Source organism: Hydractinia symbiolongicarpus, chromosome 9, assembly GCF_029227915.1.
Source record: "Hydractinia symbiolongicarpus strain clone_291-10 chromosome 9, HSymV2.1, whole genome shotgun sequence".
Taxonomy (NCBI): Eukaryota; Metazoa; Cnidaria; class Hydrozoa; order Anthoathecata; family Hydractiniidae; genus Hydractinia; species Hydractinia symbiolongicarpus.
In genome coordinates, this window is record NC_079883.1 from 8,041,749 (window position 1) to 8,054,311 (window position 12,563).

The 12,563-nt window shown below is 40.4% G+C and overlaps 1 protein-coding gene and 7 non-coding genes across 8 annotated transcripts in view; 5 read left to right on the plus strand and 3 right to left on the minus strand.

Moving 5' to 3' along the window:
* The window catches only part of LOC130657762 (histone H2A-beta, sperm), a 198,997-nt gene that overhangs the window by 173,201 nt on the left and 13,233 nt on the right, over positions 1-12,563 (plus strand). The window lies entirely within an intron of this gene.
* LOC130659720 (5S ribosomal RNA) lies at positions 381-499 on the minus strand. The gene has a single exon (XR_008986925.1). It is a non-coding gene; the product is annotated as a 5S ribosomal RNA (ribosomal RNA).
* LOC130660682 (U2 spliceosomal RNA) lies at positions 5,364-5,555 on the plus strand. The gene has a single exon (XR_008987880.1). It is a non-coding gene; the product is annotated as a U2 spliceosomal RNA (small nuclear RNA).
* On the plus strand, positions 5,741-5,905 carry LOC130659627 (U1 spliceosomal RNA). Its single transcript, XR_008986831.1, has one exon. It is a non-coding gene; the product is annotated as a U1 spliceosomal RNA (small nuclear RNA).
* On the minus strand, positions 6,234-6,352 carry LOC130659732 (5S ribosomal RNA). The gene has a single exon (XR_008986937.1). It is a non-coding gene; the product is annotated as a 5S ribosomal RNA (ribosomal RNA).
* Positions 11,216-11,407, plus strand: LOC130660683 (U2 spliceosomal RNA). The gene has a single exon (XR_008987881.1). It is a non-coding gene; the product is annotated as a U2 spliceosomal RNA (small nuclear RNA).
* LOC130659628 (U1 spliceosomal RNA) lies at positions 11,593-11,757 on the plus strand. The gene has a single exon (XR_008986833.1). It is a non-coding gene; the product is annotated as a U1 spliceosomal RNA (small nuclear RNA).
* LOC130659745 (5S ribosomal RNA) lies at positions 12,086-12,204 on the minus strand. The gene has a single exon (XR_008986949.1). It is a non-coding gene; the product is annotated as a 5S ribosomal RNA (ribosomal RNA).

The window sequence follows — 12,563 nt, forward strand, 5'->3', positions numbered from 1 at the left end:
ACTCGACCGTACAATTTCTGGTAGTGGGGGCCTGCGTCCGCGCTCGCCCCCTCCTTAAGTCAAAATGAATGAGCTTAGAAAAGTTGCGCGGCCAAATGTCGGTGGTGACTTAAACGCTAAGGTAAAACCTCGCTTGGCTGTTACGAAACGTGATTGCGATATAAGTCCTCGGAAGGCGGCGGAATTTTATTTTATTTGCCATTCCGTCAGGGTTATTGGATGATCGGCAATAGATCGAGTTTGTATGCATTTGAAAGCTCTTTTTTCTCGTACTATCACCTGAAAATGTCGTAGGAAAATGTCATAGGAAACACTTTCAACAACCGCCACGTTCCTTAATTGTTATAACAAGAAATATATCACAGCAAATGAAAATGAAAAGCCTACGACACCGGGAGTTCCCAGGCGGTCCCCCATCCAAGTACTATCCCGGCCCGACGATGCTTAACTTCCGTGATCAGACGAGAACGGGTGTGTTCATCGTGGTATGGCCGTAGACATTAGTAGGTGCAAATACGTGCAATTTATTTTGACGTTGTGATCAAATTTTTTTATTTAATTTCTTTGAGTTACTTAGGACAAGGCGTATGCATGGATTATCTATTAGACTTTAAGGTTATAGTTTTGTGAAAAAAACAATGTTTTTTTAAAGATGTGTGGCTATAAAAATAGCCGTTGTTTTCTGAGTGTAGCGGTTTACTTCTTCTGTCCTTTGTCGTTCTTCTTTGGGAGTAAGACAGCTTGAATGTTTGGCAAAACACCACCAGCTGCAATGGTTACACCGCTCAAAAGTTTGTTTAATTCTTCATCATTACGAACAGCCAATTGTAAATGTCTTGGAATAATCCTAGCTTTTTTGTTGTCTCTTGCTGCGTTACCAGCCAACTCCAATATCTCAGCAGATAAATATTCCAAGACGGCTGCTAAGTAAACTGGTGCTCCAGATCCAATTCGGTTAGCATAGTGCCCTCTACGAAGGAATCTATGCACTCTACCGACTGGAAATTGAAGTCCAGCTCTTGAGGATCTTGTCTTGGCTTTAGCCTTAGCTTTTCCACCTTTTCCACGTCCAGACATAACTGCGATTTGATTTGTAAGTTAATACAAAAACGTACGAATATTTAACGTAAGTGTTAACGAAATAAACTTTACTCGTTTTTTCATCATAAAAATAGGATCGAAATCATGTTTTTTTAACCAATCATAATTAAGTATTAAACAAAAGATTTTTTTTTTAACCAATTAAATTGCGTATCGGCGTTTTCGGATCGAATTCGATCCGATTTTTTTACTTATAAACAAAAAGTTTTGACTTGCAGTTTAATGCTTATTTACAAGTTAAGTAGCAAAAATTTTTAACCATGTCTGACGCAGCAGCTAAAGGAGGAAAACAGGCACCTAAAGTAGCCAAGAAAGGTGAAAAAAGAGCCGGCAAAAAAGGAGGAAAGATTGGTGGAACTGGTGAAAAGAAACGCAAGAGAAAGAGAAAGGAAAGTTATGCTATTTACATCTACAATGTTTTGAAACAAGTTCACCCAGATGTCGGAGTTTCAAGCAAAGCTATGAGCATCATGAACTCATTTGTCAACGACATCTTTGAGCGCATTGCTTCCGAAGCTTCGCGTTTGGCTCTTCAAAACAAAAAGTCGACCATCTCTTCTCGTGAAATTCAAACCGCAGTACGTCTTCTCTTGCCTGGAGAACTTGCAAAACACGCAGTCAGTGAAGGAACAAAAGCCGTCACAAAATACACAAGCAGCAAGTAAACCAACGTCTACCAAACACAAACGGTCTTTTTTAAGACCACACATCTTTAAAAAAACATTTACTTGGCGTCACTACAAGTTAACCGAAGTTAATAAAACTTCTAAATAATGTGCTTAAGAACACTAGCCTACATTTAAAATACTTCCCCATGTGTGTGTGGATTAGCTTCACTTTTCATACGTATTATTAGCTGTACTTGCAGAAAAGACAAGTACATTGATCCATGTTATTGCTTACATTTAACTTAACCCAGCTTTTCACGGAAACACTCCCAGGCAAATTAACCCTACAAAGTATTTCTAAATTTTTTTTGTGTCATATATGACATAGTATCGTATAGCAATAAATGTAACTGTGACAAGACTTTACACATTGTGTAATTTGGAAGCGTGCACAAAGTAATGTTTTAAAAGATTTGTGGCTATAAAAATAGCCGTTTTTGTTGAGCAATGACAACGCTTAACCTCCGAATCCGTAAAGAGTTCTTCCTTGACGTTTTAAGGCATAAACAACATCCATAGCGGTAACGGTCTTGCGTTTAGCGTGCTCTGTGTAGGTTACAGCATCACGAATAACATTCTCTAAGAAAACCTTCAGTACACCTCTGGTTTCCTCATAGATAAGGCCAGAGATACGTTTGACACCACCTCGTCGAGCAAGACGCCGAATAGCAGGTTTTGTGATTCCCTGAATGTTATCACGAAGAATTTTTCGGTGACGTTTAGCACCTCCTTTTCCCAATCCTTTACCTCCTTTTCCGCGTCCAGACATATTGATATAGTTGCGTACAGAACGAGTACAAAAACAACGTTTGAGTTAACAGAATTCAGACAGCTTTAAAAAGAGGCCATAAAATTACCTACTGCTCGTGGAAACACCCTAATTAACCAATAGAGTTGCGTCATTACAAAATGTTCCGAACATTTTGTACATTTTTTTAAGTAAAACTGTAGTTTTTTTAAAAATTCGTGGTCTTAATGTTTCAGTAAGGCAATAAATTTGGCATCGTTGGAATTCGCCAAACCTTCTGCTACTTACTAAAAAAAAAAAAAGTCAAAAGCTTTTGTGTATCAGAAGATACAGCCGTTTTCCCGTAGCCAAAAAACACAGATTTTATAAAAATGTTAAAGTAATGAGCGTAATGTCATTATGCAGCCAATCAGAAATTACTTTCTTAGCACCAATCAAATGGTTTGTTTTGAACCTTAGCTGTCAATCAATATGAGAAATAAAACTTTGGCGCGATAGTGCATTTTAGACCGTCTTGTGTATCCGTACTACATCGACTTCTTAAAATATGGCTCGTACAAAGCAAACTGCACGTAAATCTACTGGAGGAAAGGCTCCACGAAAACAACTCGCCACTAAAGCTGCGAGGAAAAGCGCACCAGCTACTGGAGGAGTGAAAAAACCACATCGTTACAGACCTGGTACAGTTGCTCTCAGAGAAATCAGAAGATACCAGAAGTCAACCGAGCTCTTGATCCGCAAGTTGCCTTTCCAGCGTCTTGTGCGAGAAATTGCTCAGGACTTCAAAACAGATCTGCGATTCCAGAGCACAGCCGTTATGGCTCTGCAAGAGGCTTCTGAAGCGTACCTTGTTGGCTTGTTCGAGGATACTAACTTGTGTGCCATTCACGCAAAACGAGTTACAATCATGCCTAAAGACATCCAGTTGGCAAGAAGAATTCGTGGGGAACGTGCCTAAGCATCTTACCAAACAAAAAACGGCTATTTTTATAGCCACACATCCATAAAAAATATTACGGCTAGCTTTTTATATCAAACTTTGTCCTGCTTTCTGTTTAAATTTTATGCTACATAAAAATTTTATGCTACATAAAGTTTGACAATGTTAAAAATATGAAGGGCAAGAAAAGTAAAAGCAAGAAAATAAGAAATTTAAAAACGAAAATACTTAAACTTAGGGAATCTAATCTTAAATTTACTCTTTTTTAACTGTTTAAGTGACTTAAACAAGTTTAACTTTGTACCAAGATAATGTTTTTTTGTAAATGTGTGGCTATAAAAATAGCCGTTTGTTAATGTAATAGCCAGATACACACAAATTATTTTTTTGCGGTCTTCTTTGCTGCCTTTTTGGGAGTCTTTTTGACCTTCTTTGCTGCAGGTTTTTTAGCAACAGGCTTCTTTGTGGGTTTCTTAGCTGCTGGTTTCTTAGCCGAGGCTTTCTTTGTGGCAGGCTTCTTTGCTGCTTTCTTTGGCGTGCTCTTCTTTGCTGGCTTCTTTTTTGGTGTACTTTTCTTTGCAGTAGGCTTCTTTGCCGTTGGCTTTTTTGCTGCGGCCTTTTTCTTAGGTTTTTCTTTTTTTACCTGACCTAGCTTGAATGATCCAGAAGCACCAGTGCCTTTAGTTTGAATCAAATCGCCTGATGTTACTCCTCGTTTAAGAGCCATTTTCAGATGATGATCTGAGTTTTCAGCAACTTTGTAATTTGCATGAATATATTTTGTAATAGCTTGGCGAGATGAACCACCGCGTTCCTTTAGGGTAGCGATAGCAGCCTTGATCATGTCCACATATTTAGGGTGATCAGCTGTCTTCTTTGCAGCAGGTTTCTTCTTAGGGTGCGATTTTCTTTGGAGAAGCTGCTTCACTCATTTTTAATGTTTTCTTACAACAATCCAACGATAAACGATGCTTGTTATCACAGTAGAAGTATACTAAACATTACCGTGTAAATGAGATATAATTTAAGACGGTGCGAAGTATGCGGACGTAAAAGTACCACTCCCGGGAATTGATTTGGCGCGAAAACAGAAATGTGTGTTTCTGTACATCGTATAATGTCCGTTTTGGGTGCCGCGACTATGCGAAAGCATGTTAATTTTTATTTGTAGTACGACGCAATAGTCTGCAAGAGAAGCTGCTGGAGTTTGAGGTCTTCAGCATTACATCTAGTCTGTTAATTTGGGCTTCTTCCGCGCTCGTGTTAGGATTTTCATAAAGCGTTCTTTGGTTTGCGTTGCGTATGTCGGCCTACATCATCGACACGGCCTGTTTCCGGCTATTAGGAGCAATTCATATATTGGGCACTGCGTTTCGACTTTTTTATTAGACCACAGTAAAAAAATTCACTCACAGAAGTCCCTTTCTTTCATGGCTACAAACACGAAGAATTCTGTCGTAAGTAAAACGAATGCGCAAGCCAAAATGACGATGGGGCGAAGTCATAAGCATGGCCCTGTGGCCCAATGGATAAGGCATCTGACTACGAATCAGGGGATTCCAGGTTCGACTCCTGGCAGGGTCGCACTGTCGCATTTCGGCTGCATGGTCTACTGTGTAACGCGCGCGCACGTTCTGGCGTAATGCGTTGATAAACGGAATGTACGCAGACATATTGGAAAGTAATATCACGCACTTAGTATCGTCGCCTTTGTTAGCATTCATGTAAGTTACCATCCACTCGCTACAGTCGCTCTCCATCCTACGGCTAAATCAACAGCCGTGATTTTTACTATGTCGCCGTCCATCCGTACGCGGTGACAGTTGTAAGCTTTACAGTAACGTGACATGCTCCACAAGCAGTTACGGTGTGTGGACGATGCCTATCATGGCAACGCTTGTTCTTTATCGCTTCTCGGCCTAATGGCTAAGATCAAGTGTAGTATCTGTTCTTATCAGTTTAATATCTGGTAGGCCATTCTCTGAATGGTCAGTATATTAATCTGATTTTTGGCCTTGGGTCATGGAGGTGGATTCATTCACGCCGTGACCACGGGTTGCCTTGGTGTTGCACTATTACCGATGGCGGCCCACATAAGCAATAAAAGAATAATAGCAGTCCTCTTTCCGACGGCACTCTGCATAGTCTACGGCGGGAACAAAACGCGTACACTGGGGGAGAATACAGCCTATGCCCCGCGACACGGCAGTTTATAACACACTCAAGCCACAAGCATTAACAAACTTTGAAGGGTACCCTCATGCTACGGTGCAGTTCCAACTCATACTTACCTGACGGGGAAGTAAAGACTGATCAATGAGGGTTTTCTTCCAGAGTGAGGCTCTTGCATTGCACTACGCTTGGGCTGACCTCTGCGATTACTGCAAACGTCAGTAACTCGACCGTACAATTTCTGGTAGTGGGGGCCTGCGTCCGCGCTCGCCCCCTCCTTAAGTCAAAATGAATGAGCTTAGAAAAGTTGCGCGGCCAAATGTCGGTGGTGACTTAAACGCTAAGGTAAAACCTCGCTTGGCTGTTACGAAACGTGATTGCGATATAAGTCCTCGGAAGGCGGCGGAATTTTATTTTATTTGCCATTCCGTCAGGGTTATTGGATGATCGGCAATAGATCGAGTTTGTATGCATTTGAAAGCTCTTTTTTCTCGTACTATCACCTGAAAATGTCGTAGGAAAATGTCATAGGAAACACTTTCAACAACCGCCACGTTCCTTAATTGTTATAACAAGAAATATATCACAGCAAATGAAAATGAAAAGCCTACGACACCGGGAGTTCCCAGGCGGTCCCCCATCCAAGTACTATCCCGGCCCGACGATGCTTAACTTCCGTGATCAGACGAGAACGGGTGTGTTCATCGTGGTATGGCCGTAGACATTAGTAGGTGCAAATACGTGCAATTTATTTTGACGTTGTGATCAAATTTTTTTATTTAATTTCTTTGAGTTACTTAGGACAAGGCGTATGCATGGATTATCTATTAGACTTTAAGGTTATAGTTTTGTGAAAAAAACAATGTTTTTTTAAAGATGTGTGGCTATAAAAATAGCCGTTGTTTTCTGAGTGTAGCGGTTTACTTCTTCTGTCCTTTGTCGTTCTTCTTTGGGAGTAAGACAGCTTGAATGTTTGGCAAAACACCACCAGCTGCAATGGTTACACCGCTCAAAAGTTTGTTTAATTCTTCATCATTACGAACAGCCAATTGTAAATGTCTTGGAATAATCCTAGCTTTTTTGTTGTCTCTTGCTGCGTTACCAGCCAACTCCAATATCTCAGCAGATAAATATTCCAAGACGGCTGCTAAGTAAACTGGTGCTCCAGATCCAATTCGGTTAGCATAGTGCCCTCTACGAAGGAATCTATGCACTCTACCGACTGGAAATTGAAGTCCAGCTCTTGAGGATCTTGTCTTGGCTTTAGCCTTAGCTTTTCCACCTTTTCCACGTCCAGACATAACTGCGATTTGATTTGTAAGTTAATACAAAAACGTACGAATATTTAACGTAAGTGTTAACGAAATAAACTTTACTCGTTTTTTCATCATAAAAATAGGATCGAAATCATGTTTTTTTAACCAATCATAATTAAGTATTAAACAAAAGATTTTTTTTTTAACCAATTAAATTGCGTATCGGCGTTTTCGGATCGAATTCGATCCGATTTTTTTACTTATAAACAAAAAGTTTTGACTTGCAGTTTAATGCTTATTTACAAGTTAAGTAGCAAAAATTTTTAACCATGTCTGACGCAGCAGCTAAAGGAGGAAAACAGGCACCTAAAGTAGCCAAGAAAGGTGAAAAAAGAGCCGGCAAAAAAGGAGGAAAGATTGGTGGAACTGGTGAAAAGAAACGCAAGAGAAAGAGAAAGGAAAGTTATGCTATTTACATCTACAATGTTTTGAAACAAGTTCACCCAGATGTCGGAGTTTCAAGCAAAGCTATGAGCATCATGAACTCATTTGTCAACGACATCTTTGAGCGCATTGCTTCCGAAGCTTCGCGTTTGGCTCTTCAAAACAAAAAGTCGACCATCTCTTCTCGTGAAATTCAAACCGCAGTACGTCTTCTCTTGCCTGGAGAACTTGCAAAACACGCAGTCAGTGAAGGAACAAAAGCCGTCACAAAATACACAAGCAGCAAGTAAACCAACGTCTACCAAACACAAACGGTCTTTTTTAAGACCACACATCTTTAAAAAAACATTTACTTGGCGTCACTACAAGTTAACCGAAGTTAATAAAACTTCTAAATAATGTGCTTAAGAACACTAGCCTACATTTAAAATACTTCCCCATGTGTGTGTGGATTAGCTTCACTTTTCATACGTATTATTAGCTGTACTTGCAGAAAAGACAAGTACATTGATCCATGTTATTGCTTACATTTAACTTAACCCAGCTTTTCACGGAAACACTCCCAGGCAAATTAACCCTACAAAGTATTTCTAAATTTTTTTTGTGTCATATATGACATAGTATCGTATAGCAATAAATGTAACTGTGACAAGACTTTACACATTGTGTAATTTGGAAGCGTGCACAAAGTAATGTTTTAAAAGATTTGTGGCTATAAAAATAGCCGTTTTTGTTGAGCAATGACAACGCTTAACCTCCGAATCCGTAAAGAGTTCTTCCTTGACGTTTTAAGGCATAAACAACATCCATAGCGGTAACGGTCTTGCGTTTAGCGTGCTCTGTGTAGGTTACAGCATCACGAATAACATTCTCTAAGAAAACCTTCAGTACACCTCTGGTTTCCTCATAGATAAGGCCAGAGATACGTTTGACACCACCTCGTCGAGCAAGACGCCGAATAGCAGGTTTTGTGATTCCCTGAATGTTATCACGAAGAATTTTTCGGTGACGTTTAGCACCTCCTTTTCCCAATCCTTTACCTCCTTTTCCGCGTCCAGACATATTGATATAGTTGCGTACAGAACGAGTACAAAAACAACGTTTGAGTTAACAGAATTCAGACAGCTTTAAAAAGAGGCCATAAAATTACCTACTGCTCGTGGAAACACCCTAATTAACCAATAGAGTTGCGTCATTACAAAATGTTCCGAACATTTTGTACATTTTTTTAAGTAAAACTGTAGTTTTTTTAAAAATTCGTGGTCTTAATGTTTCAGTAAGGCAATAAATTTGGCATCGTTGGAATTCGCCAAACCTTCTGCTACTTACTAAAAAAAAAAAAAGTCAAAAGCTTTTGTGTATCAGAAGATACAGCCGTTTTCCCGTAGCCAAAAAACACAGATTTTATAAAAATGTTAAAGTAATGAGCGTAATGTCATTATGCAGCCAATCAGAAATTACTTTCTTAGCACCAATCAAATGGTTTGTTTTGAACCTTAGCTGTCAATCAATATGAGAAATAAAACTTTGGCGCGATAGTGCATTTTAGACCGTCTTGTGTATCCGTACTACATCGACTTCTTAAAATATGGCTCGTACAAAGCAAACTGCACGTAAATCTACTGGAGGAAAGGCTCCACGAAAACAACTCGCCACTAAAGCTGCGAGGAAAAGCGCACCAGCTACTGGAGGAGTGAAAAAACCACATCGTTACAGACCTGGTACAGTTGCTCTCAGAGAAATCAGAAGATACCAGAAGTCAACCGAGCTCTTGATCCGCAAGTTGCCTTTCCAGCGTCTTGTGCGAGAAATTGCTCAGGACTTCAAAACAGATCTGCGATTCCAGAGCACAGCCGTTATGGCTCTGCAAGAGGCTTCTGAAGCGTACCTTGTTGGCTTGTTCGAGGATACTAACTTGTGTGCCATTCACGCAAAACGAGTTACAATCATGCCTAAAGACATCCAGTTGGCAAGAAGAATTCGTGGGGAACGTGCCTAAGCATCTTACCAAACAAAAAACGGCTATTTTTATAGCCACACATCCATAAAAAATATTACGGCTAGCTTTTTATATCAAACTTTGTCCTGCTTTCTGTTTAAATTTTATGCTACATAAAAATTTTATGCTACATAAAGTTTGACAATGTTAAAAATATGAAGGGCAAGAAAAGTAAAAGCAAGAAAATAAGAAATTTAAAAACGAAAATACTTAAACTTAGGGAATCTAATCTTAAATTTACTCTTTTTTAACTGTTTAAGTGACTTAAACAAGTTTAACTTTGTACCAAGATAATGTTTTTTTGTAAATGTGTGGCTATAAAAATAGCCGTTTGTTAATGTAATAGCCAGATACACACAAATTATTTTTTTGCGGTCTTCTTTGCTGCCTTTTTGGGAGTCTTTTTGACCTTCTTTGCTGCAGGTTTTTTAGCAACAGGCTTCTTTGTGGGTTTCTTAGCTGCTGGTTTCTTAGCCGAGGCTTTCTTTGTGGCAGGCTTCTTTGCTGCTTTCTTTGGCGTGCTCTTCTTTGCTGGCTTCTTTTTTGGTGTACTTTTCTTTGCAGTAGGCTTCTTTGCCGTTGGCTTTTTTGCTGCGGCCTTTTTCTTAGGTTTTTCTTTTTTTACCTGACCTAGCTTGAATGATCCAGAAGCACCAGTGCCTTTAGTTTGAATCAAATCGCCTGATGTTACTCCTCGTTTAAGAGCCATTTTCAGATGATGATCTGAGTTTTCAGCAACTTTGTAATTTGCATGAATATATTTTGTAATAGCTTGGCGAGATGAACCACCGCGTTCCTTTAGGGTAGCGATAGCAGCCTTGATCATGTCCACATATTTAGGGTGATCAGCTGTCTTCTTTGCAGCAGGTTTCTTCTTGGGTGCGATTTTCTTTGGAGAAGCTGCTTCACTCATTTTTAATGTTTTCTTACAACAATCCAACGATAAACGATGCTTGTTATCACAGTAGAAGTATACTAAACATTACCGTGTAAATGAGATATAATTTAAGACGGTGCGAAGTATGCGGACGTAAAAGTACCACTCCCGGGAATTGATTTGGCGCGAAAACAGAAATGTGTGTTTCTGTACATCGTATAATGTCCGTTTTGGGTGCCGCGACTATGCGAAAGCATGTTAATTTTTATTTGTAGTACGACGCAATAGTCTGCAAGAGAAGCTGCTGGAGTTTGAGGTCTTCAGCATTACATCTAGTCTGTTAATTTGGGCTTCTTCCGCGCTCGTGTTAGGATTTTCATAAAGCGTTCTTTGGTTTGCGTTGCGTATGTCGGCCTACATCATCGACACGGCCTGTTTCCGGCTATTAGGAGCAATTCATATATTGGGCACTGCGTTTCGACTTTTTTATTAGACCACAGTAAAAAAATTCACTCACAGAAGTCCCTTTCTTTCATGGCTACAAACACGAAGAATTCTGTCGTAAGTAAAACGAATGCGCAAGCCAAAATGACGATGGGGCGAAGTCATAAGCATGGCCCTGTGGCCCAATGGATAAGGCATCTGACTACGAATCAGGGGATTCCAGGTTCGACTCCTGGCAGGGTCGCACTGTCGCATTTCGGCTGCATGGTCTACTGTGTAACGCGCGCGCACGTTCTGGCGTAATGCGTTGATAAACGGAATGTACGCAGACATATTGGAAAGTAATATCACGCACTTAGTATCGTCGCCTTTGTTAGCATTCATGTAAGTTACCATCCACTCGCTACAGTCGCTCTCCATCCTACGGCTAAATCAACAGCCGTGATTTTTACTATGTCGCCGTCCATCCGTACGCGGTGACAGTTGTAAGCTTTACAGTAACGTGACATGCTCCACAAGCAGTTACGGTGTGTGGACGATGCCTATCATGGCAACGCTTGTTCTTTATCGCTTCTCGGCCTAATGGCTAAGATCAAGTGTAGTATCTGTTCTTATCAGTTTAATATCTGGTAGGCCATTCTCTGAATGGTCAGTATATTAATCTGATTTTTGGCCTTGGGTCATGGAGGTGGATTCATTCACGCCGTGACCACGGGTTGCCTTGGTGTTGCACTATTACCGATGGCGGCCCACATAAGCAATAAAAGAATAATAGCAGTCCTCTTTCCGACGGCACTCTGCATAGTCTACGGCGGGAACAAAACGCGTACACTGGGGGAGAATACAGCCTATGCCCCGCGACACGGCAGTTTATAACACACTCAAGCCACAAGCATTAACAAACTTTGAAGGGTACCCTCATGCTACGGTGCAGTTCCAACTCATACTTACCTGACGGGGAAGTAAAGACTGATCAATGAGGGTTTTCTTCCAGAGTGAGGCTCTTGCATTGCACTACGCTTGGGCTGACCTCTGCGATTACTGCAAACGTCAGTAACTCGACCGTACAATTTCTGGTAGTGGGGGCCTGCGTCCGCGCTCGCCCCCTCCTTAAGTCAAAATGAATGAGCTTAGAAAAGTTGCGCGGCCAAATGTCGGTGGTGACTTAAACGCTAAGGTAAAACCTCGCTTGGCTGTTACGAAACGTGATTGCGATATAAGTCCTCGGAAGGCGGCGGAATTTTATTTTATTTGCCATTCCGTCAGGGTTATTGGATGATCGGCAATAGATCGAGTTTGTATGCATTTGAAAGCTCTTTTTTCTCGTACTATCACCTGAAAATGTCGTAGGAAAATGTCATAGGAAACACTTTCAACAACCGCCACGTTCCTTAATTGTTATAACAAGAAATATATCACAGCAAATGAAAATGAAAAGCCTACGACACCGGGAGTTCCCAGGCGGTCCCCCATCCAAGTACTATCCCGGCCCGACGATGCTTAACTTCCGTGATCAGACGAGAACGGGTGTGTTCATCGTGGTATGGCCGTAGACATTAGTAGGTGCAAATACGTGCAATTTATTTTGACGTTGTGATCAAATTTTTTTATTTAATTTCTTTGAGTTACTTAGGACAAGGCGTATGCATGGATTATCTATTAGACTTTAAGGTTATAGTTTTGTGAAAAAAACAATGTTTTTTTAAAGATGTGTGGCTATAAAAATAGCCGTTGTTTTCTGAGTGTAGCGGTTTACTTCTTCTGTCCTTTGTCGTTCTTCTTTGGGAGTAAGACAGCTTGAATGTTTGGCAAAACACCACCAGCTGCAATGGTTACACCGCTCAAAAGTTTGTTTAATTCTTCATCATTACGAACAGCCAATTGTAAATGTCTTGGAATAATCCTAGCTTTTTT